Below are 27,901 nucleotides of genomic sequence, written 5' to 3'. Positions count from 1 at the left end.
TACTTCTGCAGAAGTGGCGGCGGCGGCGGCGACGACGACGACGACGACGACGACGACGACGACGACGACGACGACGACAACCGCGGAAGGCTCTGAGATATGTGAGAAATACATCTATAAAATATTTTTCAGACAGTCCCATCCCACCTTATGCTGTACCGCTTTGGCAAATGCTTTATCTGCGCCATTCGCCTTAATCACATCTGAGAGTAATTCTTAATAAAACGCCTCTCGCTAATTGTTAGTCATCCCAGATACTGTTTGCTATAAGGCCACGACGCGCAACTGATATCCAAAATTCGTCTGCCTCCTGTGAGGATCGAACTCACGACCCCTGGTTTACTAGACCAGTGCTCTGCCACTGAGCTAAAGAGGCGCGGCCTAGCGGTACTTTTGCGTATTTCATCCTTACGGTCGTCTGGATCATCAGACTTCAGCTGACAACACTTCATATTACCGTCTAATATTTGCAGCTATGGCGACCCATTACTGCTTGGCTACACATCTGACGCGTAAACGAAGTGCTCTCCAAATAACACCACTTGCATTTCAGAACATGTCTTTCACACATGTCTACAAAATCACCTTCACCTTCAAATACAGTTTCGTAGCGACTGACGGAGACGTAGGCAAAGTTTAAAGTTGCTATTTCCATTACATCACGTTAATCAGAAAAACGGTAAATTACATCTGCAGAGGAACAAAATTCCGTTCCTCCCCACGTGGGGCTCGAACCCACGACCCTGGGATTAAGAGCCTTATGTTCTACCGACTGAGCTAGCAGCGCTGCCTCGGTGAGTATATGCCGGTTAGCACGTCACACAGTACTCGTTTGGGTTGATTGGTCCCATACAGAACCTCCCCATGTTGCCTAATGTTTTCCTAACGTCACACTCGTCACGTAGTTCACTTTTATTTCATAATCATTTCTGAGAGGTAACAGAATTGCATGACAACCTGCAGAGCTAGTTTCGTCAAAATTAACACACATACTTGATGTGACTCATAAGCCGAACGAGTTACTTTCCGACGTTATTTTAGATGTGCAAGTGCCAGTCAAAAACACGCGGCGACGGCAATATGCAAACCAATTCGCTAGTTAACACCGGTCTTGTTGTGCGTGTTTTAAGCTGAAGAGCATCTCCAAGCAGAAAATGGTCAACAGCAACATTCACACGGTTTCGTACTGCTCAAGTGCTGCACTAAAATGGTATGTTTCTTTTTCAGATCTGGAAAAACACGACCGAGAGAGGAATCAAACACGCAATCTTCGGATACGAAGTCCGACGCCTTGACCATTAGGCCACACGGTCACTGACAAACAAGGGGAACTTATATACGACTCATCTCGAAACGCTCACACCTCTGAGGAGTTGTGTTTTCGTTCTACACAGACGCTGCCCCTTGCTCTTTCCCACCCATTTGATACATTCAACCTGCTACGAGACCTACCAAATATAGACTGGGAAACTAAACCACACACTTTGTGCATTCGGAAATGTAAGGCAGGGCGTCCCTCGCCGCATTTGCTACGATGTCCATTTGCTACTTCTGCAGAAGTGGCGGCGGCGACGACGACGATGACGACGACGACGACGACGACGACGACGACGACAACCGCGGAAGGCTCTGAGATATGTGAGAAATACATCTATAAAATATATTTCAGACTTATGCTGTACCGCTTTGGCAAATGCTTTATCTGCGCCATTCGCCTTAATCACATCTGAGAGTAATTCTTAATAAAACGCCTCTCGCTAATTGTTAGTCATCCCAGATACTGTTTGCTATAAGGCCACGACGCGCAACTGATATCCAAAATTCGTCTGCCTCCTGTGAGGATCGAACTCACGACCCCTGGTTTACTAGACCAGTGCTCTGCCACTGAGCTAAAGAGGCGCGGCCTAGCGGTACTTTTGCGTACTTCATCCTTACGGTCGTCTGGATCATCAGACTTCAGCTGACAACACTTCATATTACCGTCTAATATTTGCAGCTATGGCGACCCATTACTGCTTGCCTACACATCTGACACGTAAAGGAAGTGCTCTCCAAATAACACCACTTGCATTTCAGAACATGTCTTTCACACATGTCTACAAAATCACCTTCACCTTCAAATACAGTTTCGTAGCGACTGACGGAGACGTAGGCAAAGTTTAAAGTTGCTATTTCCATTACATCACGTTAATCAGAAAAACGGTAAGTTACATCTGCAGAGGAACAAAATTCCGTTCCTCCCCACGTGGGGCTCGAACCCACGACCCTGGGATTAAGAGCCTTATGTTCTACCGACTGAGCTAGCCGCGCTGCCTCGGTGAGTATATGCCGGTTAGCACGTCACACAGTACTCGTTTGGGTTGATTGGTCCCATACAGAACCTCCCCATGTTGCCTAATGTTTTCCTAACGTCACACTCGTCACGTAGTTCACTTTTATTTCATAATCATTTCTGAGAGGTAACAGAATTGCATGACAACCTGCAGAGCTAGTTTCGTCAAAATTAACACACATACTTGATGTGACTCATAAGCCGAACGAGTTACTTTCCGACGTTATTTTAGATGTGCAAGTGCCAGTCAAAAACACGCGGCGACGGCAATATGCAAACCAATTCGCTAGTTAACACCGGTCTTGTTGTGCGTGTTTCAAGCTCAAGAGCATCTCCAAGCAGAAAATGGTCAACAGCAACGTTCACACGGTTTCGTACTGCTCAAGTGCTGCACTAAAATGGTATGTTTCTTTTTCAGATCTGGAAAAACACGACCGAGAGAGGAATCAAACACGCAATCTTCGGATACGAAGTCCGACGCCTTGACCATTAGGCCACACGGTCACTGACAAACAAGTGGAACTTATATACGACTCATCTCGAAACGCTCACACCTCTGAGGAGTTGTGTTTTCGTTCTACACAGACGCTGCCCCTTGCTCTTTCCCACCCATTTGATACATTCAACCTGCTACGAGACCTACCAAATATAGACTGGGAAACTAAACCACACACTTTGTGCATTCGGAAATGTAAGGCAGGGCGTCCCTCGCCGCATTTGCTACGATGTCCATTTGCTACTTCTGCAGAAGTGGCGGCGGCGACGACGACGATGACGACGACGACGACGACGACAACCGCGGAAGGCTCTGAGATATGTGAGAAATACATCTACGAGGGTCAGTCAAAAAGTAATGCCTCCTATTTTTTTTCTACGTTTAATTGTCAGGAAATTTAAATGCAATTACATAGGTTGAAAACCACAACATTGAGGATCATTTTGTCATTTTTCAATGTAATCTCCGCCCATCTCTACAGTTTTGGTCCATCTTTGAACAAGGGCATGTATCCCAGCACCGTAAAAATCACAGCTCTGCTTCCTAAGCCATTGACGCACGGATGTTTTGACGGCCTCCTCATCTTCAAAATGAATCCCACGATGAGCTTCTTTTAGTGGCTCGAACAGATGGAAGTCTGATGGTGCCAGGTCAGGGCTGTATGGGGGATGAGGCAAAACTTCCCATCCAATTTTGACAATCTCGTCAGAGGTGTGACGACTGGTGTGTGGTCTTGCATTGTCATGCAAAAGAAGAACATCTGCCATTGATTTTGTTGGGCGAACTCGCTGAAGACGTGCTTTAAGTTTTTTGAGGGTTGTGACGTATTGAACAGAATTTATTGTGCATCCCTGCTCCAAAAAATCAACCAGAATCACACCCTCTGTATCCCAGAAAACTGTTGCCATAACTTTCCCTGCCGATCGCACAGTTTTGAATTTTTTCTTCCTCGGCGAGCTTGTGTGACGCCACTCCATTGACTGCCTCTTTGATTCGGGTTCAAAAAAATGCACCCATGTTTCGTCCCCGGTCACAATTTTTTTCAGAAACTCATCTCCCTCCAAACGGAAGCGCTGCAAGTGTTGGGGGGCTATTGTTTTCCTTGCCTCTTTATTCTGATTGGTTAACATTCTTGGAACCCACCGTGCACAAACTTTTGAGTACCCCAATTGTTTAATAATCGTGATCACACTGCCTTTACTAAGAGAAATAATGCGACACACTTCATCTGCAGTCACCCGACGGTCACCACGAATGATGTCATCAACTTGCTGAATGTTGTGTGGAGTCACTGCACTCACCGGCCTGCCGCTCCGCTTTTCGTCAGTCAACGGTGTTTGCCCTTCAGCTTCCTTACAACGACGAACCCATCGTCTAACAGTGCTGACATCCACTGTCACAACACCATACACCTTCTTCAGTCTTTCATGAATGCGTATGGGCGTTTCACCTTCTGCATTCAAGAATTCAATCACACAACGCTGTCTCAAACGAACATCGATGTCGGCCATCTTACAAACTTCTGCTGTGCTGCCACCTGTTGACACAGAAAGTTACTACTGCAGTGGATTGCAGAAGAAGGTTTGAGGAATGGCGCCAAATTCAGATTTTTCACTTAACTTAATTTTTTTAAGTAGAAAAAAATGGGAGGCATTACTTTTTGACCGACCCTCGTATAAAATATATTTCAGACTTATGCTGTACCGCTTTGGCAAATGCTTTATCTGCGCCATTCGCCTTAATCACATCTGAGAGTAATTCTTAATAAAACGCCTCTCGCTAATTGTTAGTCATCCCAGATACTGTTTGCTATAAGGCCACGACGCGCAACTGATATCCAAAATTCGTCTGCCTCCTGTGAGGATCGAACTCACGACCCCTGGTTTACTAGACAAGTGCTCTGCCACTGACCTAAAGAGGCGCGGCCTAGCGGTACTTTTGCGTACTTCATCCTTACGGTCGTCTGGATCATCAGACTTCAGCTGACAACACTTCATATTACCGTCTAATATTTGCAGCTATGGCGACCCATTACTGCTTGCCTACACATCTGACACGTAAAGGAAGTGCTCTCCAAATAACACCACTTGCATTTCAGAACATGTCTTTCACACATGTCTACAAAATCACCTTCACCTTCAAATACAGTTTCGTAGCGACTGACGGAGACGTAGGCAAAGTTTAAAGTTGCTATTTCCATTACATCACGTTAATCAGAAAAACGGTAAGTTACATCTGAAGAGGAACAAAATTCCGTTCCTCCCCACGTGGGGCTCGAACCCACGACCCTGGGATTAAGAGCCTTATGTTCTACCGACTGAGCTAGCCGCGCTGCCTCGGTGAGTATATGCCGGTTAGCACGTCACACAGTACTCGTTTGGGTTGATTGGTCCCATACAGAACCTCCCCATGTTGCCTAATGTTTTCCTAACGTCACACTCGTCACGTAGTTCACTTTTATTTCATAATCATTTCTGAGAGGTAACAGAATTGCATGACAACCTGCAGAGCTAGTTTCGTCAAAATTAACACACATACTTGATGTGACTCATAAGCCGAACGAGTTACTTTCCGACGTTATTTTAGATGTGCAAGTGCCAGTCAAAAACACGTGGCGACGGCAATATGCAAACCAATTCGCTAGTTAACACCGGTCTTGTTGTGCGTGTTTCAAGCTCAAGAGCATCTCCAAGCAGAAAATGGTCAACAGCAACGTTCACACGGTTTCGTACTGCTCAAGTGCTGCACTAAAATGGTATGTTTCTTTTTCAGATCTGGAAAAACACGACCGAGAGAGGAATCAAACACGCAATCTTCGGATACGAAGTCCGACGCCTTGACCATTAGGCCACACGGTCACTGACAAACAAGTGGAACTTATATACGACTCATCTCGAAACGCTCACACCTCTGAGGAGTTGTGTTTTCGTTCTACACAGACGCTGCCCCTTGCTCTTTCCCACCCATTTGATACATTCAACCTGCTACGAGACCTACCAAATATAGACTGGGAAACTAAACCACACACTTTGTGCATTCGGAAATGTAAGGCAGGGCGTCCCTCGCCGCATTTGCTACGATGTCCATTTGCTACTTCTGCAGAAGTGGCGGCGGCGACGACGATGACGACGACGACGACGACGACGACAACCGCGGAAGGCTCTGAGATATGTGAGAAATACATCTATAAAATATATTTCAGACTGTCCCATCCCACCTTATGCTGTACCGCTTTGGCAAATGCTTTATCTGCGCCATTCGCCTTAATCACATCTGAGAGTAATTCTTAATAAAACGCCTCTCGCTAATTGTTAGTCATCCCAGATACTGTTTGCTATAAGGCCACAACGCGCAACTGATATCCAAAATTCGTCTGCCTCCTATGAGGATCGAACTCACGACCCCTGGTTTACTAGACCAGTGCTCTGCCACTGAGCTAAAGAGGCGCGGCCTAGCGGTACTTTAGCGTACTTCATCCTTACGGTCGTCTGGATCATCAGACTTCAGCTGACAACACTTCATATTACCGTCTAATATTTGCAGCTATGGCGACCCATTACTGCTTGCCTACACATCTGACACGTAAAGGAAGTGCTCTCCAAATAACACCACTTGCATTTCAGAACATGTCTTTCACACATGTCTACAAAATCACCTTCACCTTCAAATACAGTTTCGTAGCGACTGACGGAGACGTAGGCAAAGTTTAAAGTTGCTATTTCCATTACATCACGTTAATCAGAAAAACGGTAAGTTACATCTGCAGAGGAACAAAATTCCGTTCCTCCCACATGGGGCTCGAACCCACGACCCTGGGATTAAGAGCCTTATGTTCTACCGACTGAGCTAGCCGCGCTGAGTCGGTGAGTATATGCCGGTTAGCACGTCACACAGTACTCGTTTGGGTTGATTGGTCCCATACAGAACCTCCCCATGTTGCCTAATGTTTTCCTAACGTCACACTCGTCACGTAGTTCACTTTTATTTCATAATCATTTCTGAGAGGTAACAGAATTGCATGACAACCTGCAGAGCTAGTTTCGTCAAAATTAACACACATACTTGATGTGACTCATAAGCCGAACGAGTTACTTTCCGACGCTATTTTAGATGTGCAAGTGCCAGTCAAAAACACGCGGCGACGGCAATATGCAAACCAATTCGCTAGTTAACACCGGTCTTGTTGTGCGTGTTTCATGCTCAAGAGCATCTCCAAGCAGAAAATGGTCAACAGCAACGTTCACACGGGTTCGTACTGCTCAAGTGCTGCACTAAAACGGTATGTTTCTTTTTCATATCTGGAAAAACACGACCGAGAGAGGAATCAAACACGCAATCTTCGGATACGAAGTCCGACGCATTATCCATTAGGCCACACGGTCACAGACAAACAAGTGGAACTTATATACGACTCATCTCAAAACGCTCACACCAATGAGGAGTTGTGTTTTCGTTCTACACAGACGCTGCCCCTTGCTCTTTCCCACCCATTTGACACATTCAACCTGCTACGAGACCTACCAAATATAGACTGGGAAACTAAACCACACACTTTGTGCATTCGGAAATGTAAGGCAGGGCGTCCCTCGCCGCATTTGCTACGATGTCCATTTGCTACTTCTGCAGAAGTGGCGGCGGCGGCGGCGACGACGACGACGACGACGATGACGACGACCGCGGAAGGCTCTGAGATATGTGAGAAATACATCTATAAAATATATTTCAGACTGTCCCATCCCACCTTATGCTGTACCGCTTTGGCAAATGCTTTATCTGCGCCATTCGCCTTAATCACATCTGAGAGTAATTCTTAATAAAACGCCTCTCGCTAATTGTTAGTCATCCCAGATACTGTTTGCTATAAGGCCACGACGCGCAACTGATATCCAAAATTCGTCTGCCTCCTGTGAGGATCGAACTCACGACCCCTGGTTTACTAGACCAGTGCTCTGCCACTGAGCTAAAGAGGCGCGGCCTAGCGGTACTTTTGCGTACTTCATCCTTACGGTCGTCTGGATCATCAGACTTCAGCTGACAACACTTCATATTACCGTCTAATATTTGCAGCTATGGCGACCCATTACTGCTTGCCTACACATCTGACACGTAAACGAAGTGCTCTCCAAATAACACCACTTGCATTTCACAACATGTCTTTCACACATGTCTACAAAATCACCTTCACCTTCAAATACAGTTTCGTAGCGACTGACGGAGACGTAGGCAAAGTTTAAAGTTGCTATTTCCATTACATCACGTTAATCAGAAAAACGGTAAGTTACATCTGCAGAGGAACAAAATTCCGTTCCTCCCCACGTGGGGCTCGAACCCACGACCCTGGGATTAAGAGCCTTATGTTCTACCGACTGAGCTAGCCGCGCTGCCTCGGTGAGTATATGCCGGTTAGCACGTCACACAGTACTCGTTTGGGTTGATTGGTCCCATACAGAACCTCCCCATGTTGCCTAATGTTTTCCTAACGTCACACTCGTCACGTAGTTCACTTTTATTTCATAATCATTTCTGAGAGGTAACAGAATTGCATGACAACCTGCAGAGCTAGTTTCGTCAAAATTAACACACATACTTGATGTGACTCATAAGCCGAACGAGTTACTTTCCGACGCTATTTTAGATGTGCAAGTGCCAGTCAAAAACACGCGGCGACGGCAATATGCAAACCAATTCGCTAGTTAACACCGGTCTTGTTGTGCGTGTTTCATGCTCAAGAGCATCTCCAAGCAGAAAATGGTCAACAGCAACGTTCACACGGGTTCGTACTGCTCAAGTGCTGCACTAAAACGGTATGTTTCTTTTTCATATCTGGAAAAACACGACCGAGAGAGGAATCAAACACGCAATCTTCGGATACGAAGTCCGACGCCTTATCCATTAGGCCACACGGTCACTGACAAACAAGTGGAACTTATATACGACTCATCTCAAAACGCTCACACCACTGAGGAGTTGTGTTTTCGTTCTACACAGACGCTGCCCCTTGCTCTTTCCCACCCATTTGATACATTTAACCTGCTACGAGACCTACCAAATACAGACTGGGAAACTAAACCACACACTTTGTGCATTCGGAAATGTAAGGCAGGGCGTCCCTCGCCGCATTTGCTACGATATCCATTTGCTACTTCTGCAGAAGTGGCGGCGACGACGACGACGACGACGACGACGACGACGACGACGACGACAACCGCGGAAGGCTCTGAGATATGTGAGAAATACATCTATAAAATATATTTCAGACTGTCCCATCCCACCTTATGCTGTACCGCTTTGGCAAATGCTTTATCTGCGCCATTCGCCTTAATCACATCTGAGAGTAATTCTTAATAAAACGCCTCTCGCTAATTGTTAGTCATCCCAGATACTGTTTGCTATAAGGCCACGACGCGCAACTGATATCCAAAATTCGTCTGCCTCCTGTGAGGATCGAACTCACGACCCCTGGTTTACTAGACCAGTGCTCTGCCACTGAGCTAAAGAGGCGCGGCCTAGCGGTACTTTTGCGTACTTCATCCTTACGGTCGTCTGGATCATCAGACTTCAGCTGACAACACTTCATATTACCGTCTAATATTTGCAGCTATGGCGACCCATTACTGCTTGCCTACACATCTGACACGTAAACGAAGTGCTCTCCAAATAACACCACTTGCATTTCACAACATGTCTTTCACACATGTCTACAAAATCACCTTCACCTTCAAATACAGTTTCGTAGCGACTGACGGAGACGTAGGCAAAGTTTAAAGTTGCTATTTCCATTACATCACGTTAATCAGAAAAACGGTAAGTTACATCTGCAGAGGAACAAAATTCCGTTCCTCCCCACGTGGGGCTCGAACCCACGACCCTGGGATTAAGAGCCTTATGTTCTACCGACTGAGCTAGCCGCGCTGCCTCGGTGAGTATATGCCGGTTAGCACGTCACACAGTACTCGTTTGGGTTGATTGGTCCCATACAGAACCTCCCCATGTTGCCTAATGTTTTCCTAACGTCACACTCGTCACGTAGTTCACTTTTATTTCATAATCATTTCTGAGAGGTAACAGAATTGCATGACAACCTGCAGAGCTAGTTTCGTCAAAATTAACACACATACTTGATGTGACTCATAAGCCGAACGAGTTACTTTCCGACGCTATTTTAGATGTGCAAGTGCCAGTCAAAAACACGCGGCGACGGCAATATGCAAACCAATTCGCTAGTTAACACCGGTCTTGTTGTGCGTGTTTCAAGCTCAAGAGCATCTCCAAGCAGAAAATGGTCAACAGCAACGTTCACACGGGTTCGTACTGCTCAAGTGCTGCACTAAAACGGTATGTTTCTTTTTCATATCTGGAAAAACACGACCGAGAGAGGAATCAAACACGCAATCTTCGGATACGAAGTCCGACGCCTTATCCATTAGGCCACACGGTCACTGACAAACAAGTGGAACTTATATACGACTCATCTCAAAACGCTCACACCACTGAGGAGTTGTGTTTTCGTTCTACACAGACGCTGCCCCTTGCTCTTTCCCACCCATTTGATACATTTAACCTGCTACGAGACCTACCAAATACAGACTGGGAAACTAAACCACACACTTTGTGCATTCGGAAATGTAAGGCAGGGCGTCCCTCGCCGCATTTGCTACGATATCCATTTGCTACTTCTGCAGAAGTGGCGGCGACGACGACGACGACGACGACGACGACGACGACGACGACGACGACAACCGCGGAAGGCTCTGAGATATGTGAGAAATACATCTATAAAATATATTTCAGACTGTCCCATCCCACCTTATGCTGTACCGCTTTGGCAAATGCTTTATCTGCGCCATTCGCCTTAATCACATCTGAGAGTAATTCTTAATAAAACGCCTCTCGCTAATTGTTAGTCATCCCAGATACTGTTTGCTATAAGGCCACGACGCGCAACTGATATCCAAAATTCGTCTGCCTCCTGTGAGGATCGAACTCACGACCCCTGGTTTACTAGACCAGTGCTCTGCCACTGAGCTAAAGAGGCGCGGCCTAGCGGTACTTTTGCGTACTTCATCCTTACGGTCGTCTGGATCATCAGACTTCAGCTGACAACACTTCATATTACCGTCTAATATTTGCAGCTATGGCGACCCATTACTGCTTGCCTACACATCTGACACGTAAAGGAAGTGCTCTCCAAATAACACCACTTGCATTTCAGAACATGTCTTTCACACATGTCTACAAAATCACCTTCACCTTCAAATACAGTTTCGTAGCGACTGACGGAGACGTAGGCAAAGTTTAAAGTTGCTATTTCCATTACATCACGTTAATCAGAAAAACGGTAAGTTACATCTGCAGAGGAACAAAATTCCGTTCCTCCCCACGTGGGGCTCGAACCCACGACCCTGGGATTAAGAGCCTTATGTTCTACCGACTGAGCTAGCCGCGCTGCCTCGGTGAGTATATGCCGGTTAGCACGTCACACAGTACTCGTTTGGGTTGATTGGTCCCATACAGAACCTCCCCATGTTGCCTAATGTTTTCCTAACGTCACACTCGTCACGTAGTTCACTTTTATTTCATAATCATTTCTGAGAGGTAACAGAATTGCATGACAACCTGCAGAGCTAGTTTCGTCAAAATTAACACACATACTTGATGTGACTCATAAGCCGAACGAGTTACTTTCCGACGTTATTTTAGATGTGCAAGTGCCAGTCAAAAACACGCGGCGACGGCAATATGCAAACCAATTCGCTAGTTAACACCGGTCTTGTTGTGCGTGTTTCAAGCTCAAGAGCATCTCCAAGCAGAAAATGGTCAACAGCAACGTTCACACGGTTTCGTACTGCTCAAGTGCTGCACTAAAACGGTATGTTTCTTTATCATATCTGGAAAAACACGACCGAGAGAGGAATCAAACACGCAATCTTCGGATACGAAGTCCGACGCCTTATCTATTAGGCCACACGGTCACAGACAAACAAGTGGAACTTATATACGACTCATCTCAAAACGCTCACACCAATGAGGAGTTGTGTTTTCGTTCTACACAGACGCTGCCCCTTGCTCTTTCCCACCCATTTGACACATTCAACCTGCTACGAGACCTACCAAATATAGACTGGGAAACTAAACCACACACTTTGTGCATTCGGAAATGTAAGGCAGGGCGTCCCTCGCCGCATTTGCTACGATGTCCATTTGCTACTTCTGCAGAAGTGGCGGCGGCGGCGGCGGCGGCGACGACGACGACGACGACGACCGCGGAAGGCTCTGAGATATGTGAGAAATACATCTATAAAATATATTTCAGACTGTCCCATCCCACCTTATGCTGTACCGCTTTGGCAAATGCTTTATCTGCGCCATTCGCCTTAATCACATCTGAGAGTAATTCTTAATAAAACGCCTCTCGCTAATTGTTAGTCATCCCAGATACTGTTTGCTATAAGGCCACGACGCGCAACTGATATCCAAAATTCGTCTGCCTCCTGTAAGGATCGAACTCACGACCCCTGGTTTACTAGACCAGTGCTCTGCCACTGAGCTAAAGAGGCGCGGCCTAGCGGTACTTTTGCGTACTTCATCCTTACGGTCGTCTGGATCATCAGACTTCAGCTGACAACACTTCATATTACCGTCTAATATTTGCAGCTATGGCGACCCATTACTGCTTGCCTACACATCTGACACGTAAAGGAAGTGCTCTCCAAATAACACCACTTGCATTTCAGAACATGTCTTTCACACATGTCTACAAAATCACCTTCACCTTCAAATACAGTTTCGTAGCGACTGACGGAGACGTAGGCAAAGTTTAAAGTTGCTATTTCCATTACATCACGTTAATCAGAAAAACGGTAAGTTACATCTGCAGAGGAACAAAATTCCGTTCCTCCCCACGTGGGGCTCGAACCCACGACCCTGGGATTAAGAGCCTTATGTTCTACCGACTGAGCTAGCCGCGCTGAGTCGGTGAGTATATGCCGGTTAGCACGTCAACACAGTACTCGTTTGGGTTGATTGGTCCCATACAGAACCTCCCCATGTTGCCTAATGTTTTCCTAACGTCACACTCGTCACGTAGTTCACTTTTATTTCATAATCATTTCTGAGAGGTAACAGAATTGCATGACAACCTGCAGAGCTAGTTTCGTCAAAATTAACATACATACTTGATGTGACTCATAAGCCGAACGAGTTACTTTCCGACGCTATTTTAGATGTGCAAGTGCCAGTCAAAAACACGCGGCGACGGCAATATGCAAACCAATTCGCTAGTTAACACCGGTCTTGTTGTGCGTGTTTCAAGCTCAAGAGCATCTCCAAGCAGAAAATGGTCAACAGCAACGTTCACACGGGTTCGTACTGCTCAAGTGCTGCACTAAAACGGTATGTTTCTTTTTCATATCTGGAAAAACACGACCGAGAGAGGAATCAAACACGCAATCTTCGGATACGAAGTCCGACGCCTTATCCATTAGGCCACACGGTCACTGACAAACAAGTGGAACTTATATACGACTCATCTCAAAACGCTCACACCACTGAGGAGTTGTGTTTTCGTTCTACACAGACGCTGCCCCTTGCTCTTTCCCACCCATTTGATACATTTAACCTGCTACGAGACCTACCAAATACAGACTGGGAAACTAAACCACACACTTTGTGCATTCGGAAATGTAAGGCAGGGCGTCCCTCGCCGCATTTGCTACGATATCCATTTGCTACTTCTGCAGAAGTGGCGGCGGCGACGACGACGACGACGACGACGACGACGACAACCGCGGAAGGCTCTGAGATATGTGAGAAATACATCTATAAAATATATTTCAGACTGTCCCATCCCACCTTATGCTGTACCGCTTTGGCAAATGCTTTATCTGCGCCATTCGCCTTAATCACATCTGAGAGTAATTCTTAATAAAACGCCTCTCGCTAATTGTTAGTCATCCCAGATACTGTTTGCTATAAGGCCACGACGCGCAACTGATATCCAAAATTCGTCTGCCTCCTGTGAGGATCGAACTCACGACCCCTGGTTTACTAGACCAGTGCTCTGCCACTGAGCTAAAGAGGCGCGGCCTAGCGGTACTTTTGCGTACTTCATCCTTACGGTCGTCTGGATCATCAGACTTCAGCTGACAACACTTCATATTACCGTCTAATATTTGCAGCTATGGCGACCCATTACTGCTTGCCTACACATCTGACACGTAAACGAAGTGCTCTCCAAATAACACCACTTGCATTTCACAACATGTCTTTCACACATGTCTACAAAATCACCTTCACCTTCAAATACAGTTTCGTAGCGACTGACGGAGACGTAGGCAAAGTTTAAAGTTGCTATTTCCATTACATCACGTTAATCAGAAAAACGGTAAGTTACATCTGCAGAGGAACAAAATTCCGTTCCTCCCCACGTGGGGCTCGAACCCACGACCCTGGGATTAAGAGCCTTATGTTCTACCGACTGAGCTAGCCGCGCTGCCTCTGTGAGTATATGCCGGTTAGCACGTCACACAGTACTCGTTTGGGTTGATTGGTCCCATACAGAACCTCCCCATGTTGCCTAATGTTTCCCTAACGTCACACTCGTCACGTAGTTCACTTTTATTTCATAATCATTTCTGAGAGGTAACAGAATTGCATGACAACCTGCAGAGCTAGTTTCGTCAAAATTAACACACATACTTGATGTGACTCATAAGCCGAACGAGTTACTTTCCGACGTTATTTTAGATGTGCAAGTGCCAGTCAAAAACACGCGGCGACGGCAATATGCAAACCAATTCGCTAGTTAACACCGGTCGTGTTGTGCGTGTTCCAAGCTCAAGAGCATCTCCAAGCAGAAAATGGTCAACAGCAACGTTCACACGGGTTCGTACTGCTCAAGTGCTGCACTAAAACGGTATGTTTCTTTTTCATATCTGGAAAAACACGACCGAGAGAGGAATCAAACACGCAATATTCGGATACGAAGTCCGACGCCTTATCCATTAGGCCACACGGTCACTGACAAACAAGTGGAACTTATATACGACTCATCTCAAAACGCTCACACCACTGAGGAGTTGTGTTTTCGTTCTACACAGACGCTGCCCCTTGCTCTTTCCCACCCATTTGATACATTCAACCTGCTACGAGACCTACCAAATATAGACTGGGAAACTAAACCACACACTTTGTGCATTCGGAAATGTAAGGCAGGGCGTCCCTCGCCGCATTTGCTACGATGTCCATTTGCTACTTCTGCAGAAGTGGCGGCGGCGGCGGCGACGACGACGACTACGACGACGACGACGACGACGACGACGACGACAACCGCGGAAGGCTCTGAGATATGTGAGAAATACATCTATAAAATATATTTCAGACAGTCCCATCCCACCTTATGCTGTACCGCTTTGGCAAATGCTTTATCTGCGCCATTCGCCTTAATCACATCTGAGAGTAATTCTTAATAAAACGCCTCTCGCTAATTGTTAGTCATCCCAGATACTGTTTGCTATAAGGCCACGACGCGCAACTGATATCCAAAATTCGTCTGCCTTCTGTGAGGATCGAACTCACGACCCCTGGTTTACTAGACCAGTGCTCTGCCACTGAGCTAAAGAGGCGCGGCCTAGCGGTACTTTTGCGTATTTCATCCTTACGGTCGTCTGGATCATCAGACTTCAGCTGACAACACTTCATATTACCGTCTAATATTTGCAGCTATGGCGACCCATTACTGCTTGGCTACACATCTGACGCGTAAAGGAAGTGCTCTCCAAATAACACCACTTGCATTTCAGAACATGTCTTTCACACATGTCTACAAAATCACCTTCACCTTCAAATACAGTTTCGTAGCGACTGACGGAGACGTAGGCAAAGTTTAAAGTTGCTATTTCCATTACATCACGTTACTCAAGAAAAACGGTAAGTTACATCTGCAGAGGAACAAAATTCCGTTCCTCCCCACGTGGGGCTCGAACCCACGACCCTGGGATTAAGAGCCTTATGTTCTACCGACTGAGCTAGCAGCGCTGCCTCGGTGAGTATATGCCGGTTAGCACGTCACACAGTACTCGTTTGGGTTGATTGGTCCCATACAGAACCTCCCCATGTTGCCTAATGTTTTCCTAACGTCACACTCGTCACGTAGTTCACTTTTATTTCATAATCATTTCTGAGAGGTAACAGCATTGCATGACAACCTGCAGAGCTAGTTTCGTCAAAATTAACACACATACTTGATGTGACTCATAAGCCGAACGAGTTACTTTCCGACGTTATTTTAGATGTGCAAGTGCCAGTCAAAAACACGCGGCGACGGCAATATGCAAACCAATTCGCTAGTTAACACCGGTCTTGTTGTGCGTGTTTTAAGCTGAAGAGCATCTCCAAGCAGAAAATGGTCAACAGCAACATTCACACGGTTTCGTACTGCTCAAGTGCTGCACTAAAATGGTATGTTTCTTTTTCAGATCTGGAAAAACACGACCGAGAGAGGAATCAAACACGCAATCTTCGGATACGAAGTCCGACGCCTTGACCATTAGGCCACACGGTCACTGACAAACAAGTGGAACTTACATACGACTCATCTCGAAACGCTCACACCTCTGAGGAGTTGTGTTTTCGTTCTACACAGACGCTGCCCCTTGCTCTTTCCCACCCATTTGATACATTCAACCTGCTACGAGACCTATCAAATATAGACTGGGAAACTAAACCACACACTTTGTGCATTCGGAAATGTAAGGCAGGGCGTCCCTCGCCGCATTTGCTACGATGTCCATTTGCTACTTCTGCAGAAGTGGCGGCGGCGACGACGACGATGACGACGACGACGACGACGACAACCGCGGAAGGCTCTGAGATATGTGAGAAATACATCTATAAAATATATTTCAGACTTATGCTGTACCGCTTTGGCAAATGCTTTATCTGCGCCATTCGCCTTAATCACATCTGAGAGTAATTCTTAATAAAACGCCTCTCGCTAATTGTTAGTCATCCCAGATACTGTTTGCTATAAGGCCACGACGCGCAACTGATATCCAAAATTCGTCTGCCTCCTGTGAGGATCGAACTCACGACCCCTGGTTTACTAGACCAGTGCTCTGCCACTGAGCTAAAGAGGCGCGGCCTAGCGGTACTTTTGCGTACTTCATCCTTACGGTCGTCTGGATCATCAGACTTCAGCTGACAACACTTCATATTACCGTCTAATATTTGCAGCTATGGCGACCCATTACTGCTTGCCTACACATCTGACACGTAAAGGAAGTGCTCTCCAAATAACACCACTTGCATTTCACAACATGTCTTTCACACATGTCTACAAAATCACCTTCACCTTCAAATACAGTTTCGTAGCGACTGACGGAGACGTAGGCAAAGTTTAAAGTTGCTATTTCCATTACATCACGTTAATCAGAAAAACGGTAAGTTACATCTGCAGAGGAACAAAATTCCGTTCCTCCCCACGTGGGGCTCGAACCCACGACCCTGGGATTAAGAGCCTTATGTTCTACCGACTGAGCTAGCCGCGCTGCCTCGGTGAGTATATGCCGGTTAGCACGTCACACAGTACTCGTTTGGGTTGATTGGTCCCATACAGAACCTCCCCATGTTGCCTAATGTTTTCCTAACGTCACACTCGTCACGTAGTTCACTTTTATTTCATAATCATTTCTGAGAGGTAACAGAATTGCATGACAACCTGCAGAGCTAGTTTCGTCAAAATTAACACACATACTTGATGTGACTCATAAGCCGAACGAGTTACTTTCCGACGTTATTTTAGATGTGCAAGTGCCAGTCAAAAACACGCGGCGACGGCAATATGCAAACCAATTCGCTAGTTAACACCGGTCTTGTTGTGCGTGTTTCAAGCTCAAGAGCATCTCCAAGCAGAAAATGGTCAACAGCAACGTTCACACGGTTTCGTACTGCTCAAGTGCTGCACTAAAACGGTATGTTTCTTTTTCATATCTGGAAAAACACGACCGAGAGAGGAATCAAACACGCAATCTTCGGATACGAAGTCCGACGCCTTATCTATTAGGCCACACGGTCACAGACAAACAAGTGGAACTTATATACGACTCATCTCAAAACGCTCACACCAATGAGGAGTTGTGTTTTCGTTCTACACAGACGCTGCCCCTTGCTCTTTCCCACCCATTTGACACATTCAACCTGCTACGAGACCTACCAAATATAGACTGGGAAACTAAACCACACACTTTGTGCATTCGGAAATGTAAGGCAGGGCGTCCCTCGCCGCATTTGCTACGATGTCCATTTGCTACTTCTGCAGAAGTGGCGGCGGCGGCGTCGGCGGCGACGACGACGACGACGACGACGACGACGACCGCGGAAGGCTCTGAGATATGTGAGAAATACATCTATAAAATATATTTCAGACTGTCCCATCCCACCTTATGCTGTACCGCTTTGGCAAATGCTTTATCTGCGCCATTCGCCTTAATCACATCTGAGAGTAATTCTTAATAAAACGCCTCTCGCTAATTGTTAGTCATCCCAGATACTGTTTGCTATAAGGCCACGACGCGCAACTGATATCCAAAATTCGTCTGCCTCCTGTGAGGATCGAACTCACGACCCCTGGTTTACTAGACCAGTGCTCTGCCACTGAGCTAAAGAGGCGCGGCCTAGCGGTACTTTTGCGTACTTCATCCTTACGGTCGTCTGGATCATCAGACTTCAGCTGACAACACTTCATATTACCGTCTAATATTTGCAGCTATGGCGACCCATTACTGCTTGCCTACACATCTGACACGTAAACGAAGTGCTCTCCAAATAACACCACTTGCATTTCAGAACATGTCTTTCACACATGTCTACAAAATCACCTTCACCTTCAAATACAGTTTCGTAGCGACTGACGGAGACGTAGGCAAAGTTTAAAGTTGCTATTTCCATTACATCACGTTAATCAGAAAAACGGTAAGTTACATCTGCAGAGGAACAAAATTCCGTTCCTCCCCACGTGGGGCTCGAACCCACGACCCTGGGATTAAGAGCCTTATGTTCTACCGACTGAGCTAGCCGCGCTGAATCGGTGAGTATATGCCGGTTAGCACGTCAACACAGTACTCGTTTGGGTTGATTGGTCCCATACAGAACCTCCCCATGTTGCCTAATGTTTTCCTAACGTCACACTCGTCACGTAGTTCACTTTTATTTCATAATCATTTCTGAGAGGTAACAGAATTGCATGACAACCTGCAGAGCTAGTTTCGTCAAAATTAACACACATACTTGATGTGACTCATAAGCCGAACGAGTTACTTTCCGACGCTATTTTAGATGTGCAAGTGCCAGTCAAAAACACGCGGCGACGGCAATATGCAAACCAATTCGCTAGTTAACACCGGTCTTGTTGTGCGTGTTTCAAGCTCAAGAGCATCTCCAAGCAGAAAATGGTCAACAGCAACGTTCACACGGTTTCGTACTGCTCAAGTGCTGCACTAAAACGGTATGTTTCTTTTTCATATCTGGAAAAACACGACCGAGAGAGGAATCAAACACGCAATCTTCGGATACGAAGTCCGACGCCTTATCCATTAGGCCACACGGTCACAGACAAACAAGTGGAACTTATATACGACTCATCTCAAAACGCTCACACCACTGAGGAGTTGTGTTTTCGTTCTACACAGACGCTGCCCCTTGCTCTTTCCCACCCATTTGATACATTCAACCTGCTACGAGACCTACCAAATATAGACTGGGAAACTAAACCACACACTTTGTGCATTCGGAAATGTAAGGCAGGGCGTCCCTCGCCGCATTTGCTACGATGTCCATTTGCTACTTCTGCAGAAGTGGCGGCGGCGGTGGCGGCGGCGACGACGACGACGACGACGACGACGACGATGACGACGACGACGACGACGACGACGACGACGACGACAACCGCGGAAGGCTCTGAGATATGTGAGAAATACATCTATAAAATATATTTCAGACTGTCCCATCCCACCTTGTGCTGTACCGCTTTGGCAAATGCTTTATCTGCGGCATTCGCCTTAATCACATCTGAGAGTAATTCTTAATAAAACGCCTCTCGCTAATTGTTAGTCATCCCAGATACTGTTTGCTATAAGGCCACGACGCGCAACTGATATCCAAAATTCGTCTGCCTCCTGTGAGGATCGAACTCACGACCCCTGGTTTACTAGACCAGTGCTCTGCCACTGAGCTAAAGAGGCGCGGCCTAGCGGTACTTTTGCGTACTTCATCCTTACGGTCGTCTGGATCATCAGACTTCAGCTGACAACACTTCATATTACCGTCTAATATTTGCAGCTATGGCGACCCATTACTGCTTGCCTACACATCTGACACGTAAACGAAGTGCTCTCCAAATAACACCACTTGCATTTCACAACATGTCTTTCACACATGTCTACAAAATCACCTTCACCTTCAAATACAGTTTCGTAGCGACTGACGGAGACGTAGGCAAAGTTTAAAGTTGCTATTTCCATTACATCACGTTAATCAGAAAAACGGTAAGTTACATCTGCAGAGGAACAAAATTCCGTTCCTCCCCACGTGGGGCTCGAACCCACGACCCTGGGATTAAGAGCCTTATGTTCTACCGACTGAGCTAGCCGCGCTGAATCGGTGAGTATATGCCGGTTAGCACGTCAACACAGTACTCGTTTGGGTTGATTGGTCCCATACAGAACCTCCCCATGTTGCCTAATGTTTTCCTAACGTCACACTCGTCACGTAGTTCACTTTTATTTCATAATCATTTCTGAGAGGTAACAGAATTGCATGACAACCTGCAGAGCTAGTTTCGTCAAAATTAACACACATACTTGATGTGACTCATAAGCCGAACGAGTTACTTTCCGACGCTATTTTAGATGTGCAAGTGCCAGTCAAAAACACGCGGCGACGGCAATATGCAAACCAATTCGCTAGTTAACACCGGTCTTGTTGTGCGTGTTTCAAGCTCAAGAGCATCTCCAAGCAGAAAATGGTCAACAGCAACGTTCACACGGTTTCGTACTGCTCAAGTGCTGCACTAAAACGGTATGTTTCTTTTTCATATCTGGAAAAACACGACCGAGAGAGGAATCAAACACGCAATCTTCGGGTACGAAGTCCGACGCCTTATCCATTAGGCCACACGGTCACTGACAAACAAGTGGAACTTATATACGACTCATCTCAAAACGCTCACACCACTGAGGAGTTGTGTTTTCGTTCTACACAGACGCTGCCCCTTGCTCTTTCCCACCCATTTGATACATTCAACCTGCTACGAGACCTACCAAATATAGACTGGGAAACTAAACCACACACTTTGTGCATTCGGAAATGTAAGGCAGGGCGTCCCTCGCCGCATTTGCTACGATGTCCATTTGCTACTTCTGCAGAAGTGGCGGCGGCGGTGGCGACGACGACGACGACGACGACGACGACAACCGCGGAAGGCTCTGAGATATGTGAGAAATACATCTATAAAATATATTTCAGACTGTCCCATCCCACCTTATGCTGTACCGCTTTGGCAAATGCTTTATCTGCGCCATTCGCCTTAATCACATCTGAGAGTAATTCTTAATAAAACGCCTCTCGCTAATTGTTAGTCATCCCAGATACTGTTTGCTATAAGGCCACGACGCGCAACTGATATCCAAAATTCGTCTGCCTCCTGTGAGGATCGAACTCACGACCCCTGGTTTACTAGACCAGTGCTCTGCCACTGAGCTAAAGAGGCGCGGCCTAGCGGTACTTTTGCGTACTTCATCCTTACGGTCGTCTGGATCATCAGACTTCAGCTGACAAACTTCATATTACCGTCTAATATTTGCAGCTATGGCGACCCATTACTGCTTGCCTACACATCTGACACGTAAAGGAAGTGCTCTCCAAATAACACCACTTGCATTTCAGAACATGTCTTTCACACATGTCTACAAAATCACCTTCACCTTCAAATACAGTTTCGTAGCGACTGACGGAGACGTAGGCAAAGTTTAAAGTTGCTATTTCCATTACATCACGTTAATCAGAAAAACGGTAAGTTACATCTGCAGAGGAACAAAATTCCGTTCCTCCCCACGTGGGGCTCGAACCCACGACCCTGGGATTAAGAGCCTTATGTTCTACCGACTGAGCTAGCCGCGCTGAGTCGGTGAGTATATGCCGGTTAGCACGTCACACAGTACTCGTTTGGGTTGATTGGTCCCATACAGAACCTCCCCATGTTGCCTAATGTTTCCCTAACGTCACACTCGTCACGTAGTTCACTTTTATTTCATAATCATTTCTGAGAGGTAACAGAATTGCATGACAACCTGCAGAGCTAGTTTCGTCAAAATTAACACACATACTTGATGTGACTCATAAGCCGAACGAGTTACTTTCCGACGTTATTTTAGATGTGCAAGTGCCAGTCAAAAACACGCGGCGACGGCAATATGCAAACCAATTCGCTAGTTAACACCGGTCTTGTTGTGCGTGTTTCAAGCTCAAGAGCATCTCCAAGCAGAAAATGGTCAACAGCAACGTTCACACGGGTTCGTACTGCTCAAGTGCTGCACTAAAACGGTATGTTTCTTTTTCAGATCTGGAAAAACACGACCGAGAGAGGAATCAAACACGCAATCTTCGGATACGAAGTCCGACGCCTTATCCATTAGGCCACACGGTCACTGACAAACAAGTGGAACTTATATACGACTCATCTCAAAACGCTCACACCACTGAGGAGTTGTGTTTTCGTTCTACACAGACGCTGCCCCTTGCTCTTTCCCACCCATTTGATACATTCAACCTGCTACGAGACCTACCAAATATAGACTGGGAAACTAAACCACACACTTTGTGCATTCGGAAATGTAAGGCAGGGCGTCCCTCGCCGCATTTGCTACGATATCCATTTGCTACTTCTGCAGAAGTGGCGGCGACGACGACGACGACGACGACGACGACGACAACCGCGGAAGGCTCTGAGATATGTGAGAAATACATCTATAAAATATATTTCAGACTGTCCCATCCCACCTTATGCTGTACCGCTTTGGCAAATGCTTTATCTGCGCCATTCGCCTTAATCACATCTGAGAGTAATTCTTAATAAAACGCCTCTCGCTAATTGTTAGTCATCCCAGATACTGTTTGCTATAAGGCCACGACGCGCAACTGATATCCAAAATTCGTCTGCCTCCTGTGAGGATCGAACTCACGACCCCTGGTTTACTAGACCAGTGCTCTGCCACTGAGCTAAAGAGGCGCGGCCTAGCGGTACTTTTGCGTACTTCATCCTTACGGTCGTCTGGATCATCAGACTTCAGCTGACAACACTTCATATTACCGTCTAATATTTGCAGCTATGGCGACCCATTACTGCTTGCCTACACATCTGACACGTAAACGAAGTGCTCTCCAAATAACACCACTTGCATTTCAGAACATGTCTTTCACACATGTCTACAAAATCACCTTCACCTTCAAATACAGTTTCGTAGCGACTGACGGAGACGTAGGCAAAGTTTAAAGTTGCTATTTCCATTACATCACGTTAATCAGAAAAACGGTAAGTTACATCTGCAGAGGAACAAAATTCCGTTCCTCCCCACGTGGGGCTCGAACCCACGACCCTGGGATTAAGAGCCTTATGTTCTACCGACTGAGCTAGCCGCGCTGCCTTGGTGAGTATATGCCGGTTAGCACGTCACAAAGTACTCGTTTGGGTTGATTGGTCCCATACAGAACCTTCCCATGTTGCCTAATGTTTTCCTAACGTCACACTCGTCACGTAGTTCACTTTTATTTCATAATCATTTCTGAGAGGTAACAGAATTGCATGACAACCTGCAGAGCTAGTTTCGTCAAAATTAACACACATACTTGATGTGACTCATAAGCCGAACGAGTTACTTTCCGACGTTATTTTAGATGTGCAAGTGCCAGTCAAAAACACGCGGCGACGGCAATATGCAAACAAATTCGCTAGTTAACACCGGTCTTGTTGTGCGTGTTTCAAGCTCAAGAGCATCTCCAAGCAGAAAATGGTCAACAGCAACGTTCACACGGTTTCGTACTGCTCAAGTGCTGCACTAAAACGGTATGTTTCTTTTTCATATCTGGAAAAACACGACCGAGAGAGGAATCAAACACGCAATCTTCGGATACGAAGTCCGACGCCTTATCCATTAGGCCACACGGTCACAGACAAACAAGTGGAACTTATATACGACTCATCTCAAAACGCTCACACCAATGAGGAGTTGTGTTTTCGTTCTACACAGACGCTGCCCCTTGCTCTTTCCCACCCTTTTGACACATTCAACCTGCTACGAGACCTACCAAATATAGACTGGGAAACTAAACCACACACTTTGTGCATTCGGAAATGTAAGGCAGGGCGTCCCTCGCCGCATTTGCTACGATGTCCATTTGCTACTTCTGCAGAAGTGGCGGCGGCGGCGGCGGCGGCGGCGACGACGACGACGACGACGACCGCGCAAGGCTCTGAGATATGTGAGAAATACATCTATAAAATATATTTCAGACTGTCCCATCCCACCTTATGCTGTACCGCTTTGGCAAATGCTTTATCTGCGCCATTCGCCTTAATCACATCTGAGAGTAATTCTTAATAAAACGCCTCTCGCTAATTGTTAGTCATCCCAGATACTGTTTGCTATAAGGCCACGACGCGCAACTGATATCCAAAATTCGTCTGCCTCCTGTGAGGATCGAACTCACGACCCCTGGTTTACTAGACCAGTGCTCTGCCACTGAGCTAAAGAGGCGCGGCCTAGCGGTACTTTTGCGTACTTCATCCTTACGGTCGTCTGGATCATCAGACTTCAGCTGACAACACTTCATATTACCGTCTAATATTTGCAGCTATGGCGACCCATTACTGCTTGCCTACACATCTGACACGTAAACGAAGTGCTCTCCAAATAACACCACTTGCATTTCACAACATGTCTTTCACACATGTCTACAAAATCACCTTCACCTTCAAATACAGTTTCGTAGCGACTGACGGAGACGTAGGCAAAGTTTAAAGTTGCTATTTCCATTACATCACGTTAATCAGAAAAAGGTAAGTTACATCTGCAGAGGAACAAAATTCCGTTCCTCCCCACGTGGGGCTCGAACCCACGACCCTGGGATTAAGAGCCTTATGTTCTACCGACTGAGCTAGCCGCGCTGAATCGGTGAGTATATGCCGGTTAGCACGTCAACACAGTAGTCGTTTGGGTTGATTGGTCCCATACAGAACCTCCCCATGTTGCCTAATGTTTTCCTAACGTCACACTCGTCACGTAGTTCACTTTTATTTCATAATCATTTCTGAGAGGTAACAGAATTGCATGACAACCTGCAGAGCTAGTTTCGTCAAAATTAACACACATACTTGATGTGACTCGTAAGCCGAACGAGTTACTTTCCGACGCTATTTTAGATGTGCAAGTGCCAGTCAAAAACACGCGGCGACGGCAATATGCAAAACAATTCGCTAGTTAACACCGGTCTTGTTGTTCGTGTTTCAAGCTCAAGAGCATCTCCAAGCAGAAAATGGTCAACAGCAACGTTCACACGGGTTCGTACTGCTCAAGTGCTGCACTAAAACGGTATGTTTCTTTTTCATATCTGGAAAAACACGACCGAGAGAGGAATCAAACACGCAATCTTCGGATACGAAGTCCGACGCCTTATCCATTAGGCCACACGGTCACTGACAAACAAGTGGAACTTATATACGACTCATCTCAAAACGCTCACACCACTGAGGAGTTGTGTTTTCGTTCTACACAGACGCTGCCCCTTGCTCTTTCCCACCCATTTGATACATTTAACCTGCTACGAGACCTACCAAATACAGACTGGGAAACTAAACCACACACTTTGTGCATTCGGAAATGTAAGGCAGGGCGTCCCTCGCCGCATTTGCTACGATATCCATTTGCTACTTCTGCAGAAGTGGCGGCGACGGCGACGACGACGACGACGACGACGACAACCGCGGAAGGCTCTGAGATATGTGAGAAATACATCTATAAAATATATTTCAGACTGTCCCATCCCACCTTATGCTGTACCGCTTTGGCAAATGCTTTATCTGCGCCATTCGCCTTAATCACATCTGAGAGTAATTCTTAATAAAATGCCTCTCGCTAATTGTTAGTCATCCCAAATACTGTTCGCTATAAGGCCACGACGCGCAACTGATATCCAAAATTCGTCTGCCTCCTGTGAGGATCGAACTCACGACCCCTGGTTTACTAGACCAGTGCTCTGCCACTGAGCTAAAGAGGCGCGGCCTAGCGGTACTTTTGCGTACTTCATCCTTACGGTCGTCTGGATCATCAGACTTCAGCTGACAACACTTCATATTACCGTCTAATATTTGCAGCTATGGCGACCCATTACTGCTTGCCTACACATCTGACACGTAAAGGAAGTGCTCTCCAAATAACACCACTTGCTTTCAGAACATGTCTTTCACACATGTCTACAAAATCACCTTCACCTTCAAATACAGTTTCGTAGCGACTGACGGAGACATAGGCAACGTTTAAAGTTGCTATTTCCATTACATCACGTTAATCAGAAAGACGGTAAGTTACATCTGCAGAGGAACAAAATTCCGTTCCTCCCCACGTGGGGCTCGAACCCACGACCCTGGGATTAAGAGCCTTATGTTCTACCGACTGAGCTAGCCGCGCTGCCTCGGTGAGTATATGCCGGTTAGCACGTCACACAGTACTCGTTTGGGTTGATTGGTCCCATACAGAACCTCCCCATGTTGCCTAATGTTTTCCTGACGTCACACTCGTCACGTAGTTCACTTTTATTTCATAATCATTTCTGAGAGGTAACAGAATTGCATGACAACCTGCAGAGCTAGTTTCGTCAAAATTAACACACATACTTGATGTGACTCATAAGCCGAACGAGTTACTTTCCGACGTTATTTTAGATGTGCAAGTGCCAGTCAAAAACACGCGGCGACGGCAATATGCAAACCAATTCGCTAGTTAACACCGGTCTTGTTGTGCGTGTTTCAAGCTCAAGAGCATCTCCAAGCAGAAAATGGTCAACAGCAACATTCACACGGTTTCGTACTGCTCAAGTGCTACACTAAAACGGTATGTTTCTTTTTCAGATCTGGAAAAACACGACCGAGAGAGGAATCAAACACGCAATCTTCGGATACGAAGTCCGACGCCTTGTCCATTAGGCCACACGGTCACTGACAAACAAGTGGAACTTATATACGACTCATCTCGAAACGCTCACACCACTGAGGAGTTGTGTTTTCGTTCTACACAGACGCTGCCCCTTGCTCTTTCCCACCCATTTGATACATTCAACCTGCTACGAGACCTACCAAATATAGACTGGGAAACTAAACCACACACTTTGTGCATTCGGAAATGTAAGGCAGGGCGTCCCTCGCCGCATTTGCTACGATGTCCATTTGCTACTTCTGCAGAAGTGGCGGCGGCGGTGGCGGCGACGACGACGACGACGACGACGACGACGACGACGACGACGACGACGACAACCGCGGAAGGCTCTGAGATATGTGAGAAATACATCTATAAAATATATTTCAGACTGTCCCATCCCACCTTATGCTGTACCGCTTTGGCAAATGCTTTATCTGCGCCATTCGCCTTAATCACATCTGAGAGTAATTCTTAATAAAACGCCTCTCGCTAATTGTTAGTCATCCCAGATACTGTTTGCTATGAGGCCACGACGCGCAACTGATATCCAAAATTCGTCTGCCTCCTGTGAGGATCGAACTCACGACCCCTGGTTTACTAGACCAGTGCTCTGCCACTGAGCTAAAGAGGCGCGGCCTAGCGGTACTTTTGCGTACTTCATCCTTACGGTCGTCTGGATCATCAGACTTCAGCTGACAACACTTCATATTACCGTCTAATATTTGCAGCTATGGCGACCCATTACTGCTTGCCTACACATCTGACACGTAAACGAAGTGCTCTCCAAATAACACCACTTGCATTTCAGAACATGTCTTTCACACATGTCTA

At 46.3% G+C, this 27,901-nt stretch overlaps 18 non-coding genes across 18 annotated transcripts; all 18 read right to left on the bottom strand.

Annotated features, from left to right (window-relative positions):
• Positions 1-304: 304 nt before the first annotated feature.
• Positions 305-376, bottom strand: Trnat-agu (transfer RNA threonine (anticodon AGU)). The gene has a single exon. It is a non-coding gene; the product is annotated as a tRNA-Thr (tRNA).
• A 1,451-nt stretch (positions 377-1,827) lies between these two features.
• Trnat-agu (transfer RNA threonine (anticodon AGU)) lies at positions 1,828-1,899 on the bottom strand. Its single transcript has one exon. It is a non-coding gene; the product is annotated as a tRNA-Thr (tRNA).
• Positions 1,900-4,677: 2,778 nt separating this feature from the next.
• Positions 4,678-4,749, bottom strand: Trnat-agu (transfer RNA threonine (anticodon AGU)). Its single transcript has one exon. It is a non-coding gene; the product is annotated as a tRNA-Thr (tRNA).
• A 1,453-nt stretch (positions 4,750-6,202) lies between these two features.
• Trnat-agu (transfer RNA threonine (anticodon AGU)) lies at positions 6,203-6,274 on the bottom strand. The gene has a single exon. It is a non-coding gene; the product is annotated as a tRNA-Thr (tRNA).
• A 1,452-nt stretch (positions 6,275-7,726) lies between these two features.
• Positions 7,727-7,798, bottom strand: Trnat-agu (transfer RNA threonine (anticodon AGU)). Its single transcript has one exon. It is a non-coding gene; the product is annotated as a tRNA-Thr (tRNA).
• A 1,459-nt stretch (positions 7,799-9,257) lies between these two features.
• On the bottom strand, positions 9,258-9,329 carry Trnat-agu (transfer RNA threonine (anticodon AGU)). The gene has a single exon. It is a non-coding gene; the product is annotated as a tRNA-Thr (tRNA).
• A 1,462-nt stretch (positions 9,330-10,791) lies between these two features.
• Trnat-agu (transfer RNA threonine (anticodon AGU)) lies at positions 10,792-10,863 on the bottom strand. The gene has a single exon. It is a non-coding gene; the product is annotated as a tRNA-Thr (tRNA).
• A 1,450-nt stretch (positions 10,864-12,313) lies between these two features.
• Positions 12,314-12,385, bottom strand: Trnat-agu (transfer RNA threonine (anticodon AGU)). Its single transcript has one exon. It is a non-coding gene; the product is annotated as a tRNA-Thr (tRNA).
• Positions 12,386-13,836: 1,451 nt separating this feature from the next.
• Positions 13,837-13,908, bottom strand: Trnat-agu (transfer RNA threonine (anticodon AGU)). The gene has a single exon. It is a non-coding gene; the product is annotated as a tRNA-Thr (tRNA).
• Positions 13,909-15,379: 1,471 nt separating this feature from the next.
• On the bottom strand, positions 15,380-15,451 carry Trnat-agu (transfer RNA threonine (anticodon AGU)). Its single transcript has one exon. It is a non-coding gene; the product is annotated as a tRNA-Thr (tRNA).
• A 1,440-nt stretch (positions 15,452-16,891) lies between these two features.
• Trnat-agu (transfer RNA threonine (anticodon AGU)) lies at positions 16,892-16,963 on the bottom strand. Its single transcript has one exon. It is a non-coding gene; the product is annotated as a tRNA-Thr (tRNA).
• A 1,459-nt stretch (positions 16,964-18,422) lies between these two features.
• Positions 18,423-18,494, bottom strand: Trnat-agu (transfer RNA threonine (anticodon AGU)). The gene has a single exon. It is a non-coding gene; the product is annotated as a tRNA-Thr (tRNA).
• Positions 18,495-19,993: 1,499 nt separating this feature from the next.
• Positions 19,994-20,065, bottom strand: Trnat-agu (transfer RNA threonine (anticodon AGU)). Its single transcript has one exon. It is a non-coding gene; the product is annotated as a tRNA-Thr (tRNA).
• Positions 20,066-21,519: 1,454 nt separating this feature from the next.
• On the bottom strand, positions 21,520-21,591 carry Trnat-agu (transfer RNA threonine (anticodon AGU)). The gene has a single exon. It is a non-coding gene; the product is annotated as a tRNA-Thr (tRNA).
• Positions 21,592-23,037: 1,446 nt separating this feature from the next.
• Positions 23,038-23,109, bottom strand: Trnat-agu (transfer RNA threonine (anticodon AGU)). The gene has a single exon. It is a non-coding gene; the product is annotated as a tRNA-Thr (tRNA).
• A 1,453-nt stretch (positions 23,110-24,562) lies between these two features.
• Positions 24,563-24,634, bottom strand: Trnat-agu (transfer RNA threonine (anticodon AGU)). The gene has a single exon. It is a non-coding gene; the product is annotated as a tRNA-Thr (tRNA).
• Positions 24,635-26,081: 1,447 nt separating this feature from the next.
• Trnat-agu (transfer RNA threonine (anticodon AGU)) lies at positions 26,082-26,153 on the bottom strand. The gene has a single exon. It is a non-coding gene; the product is annotated as a tRNA-Thr (tRNA).
• A 1,476-nt stretch (positions 26,154-27,629) lies between these two features.
• Trnat-agu (transfer RNA threonine (anticodon AGU)) lies at positions 27,630-27,701 on the bottom strand. The gene has a single exon. It is a non-coding gene; the product is annotated as a tRNA-Thr (tRNA).
• Between the last annotated feature and the right edge of the window lie 200 nt (positions 27,702-27,901).

The sequence above is a fragment of the Schistocerca gregaria genome, chromosome 4 (genome assembly GCF_023897955.1).
Source record: "Schistocerca gregaria isolate iqSchGreg1 chromosome 4, iqSchGreg1.2, whole genome shotgun sequence".
Taxonomy (NCBI): Eukaryota; Metazoa; Arthropoda; class Insecta; order Orthoptera; family Acrididae; genus Schistocerca; species Schistocerca gregaria.
This window is presented reverse-complemented; position numbering and strand designations above follow the sequence as displayed.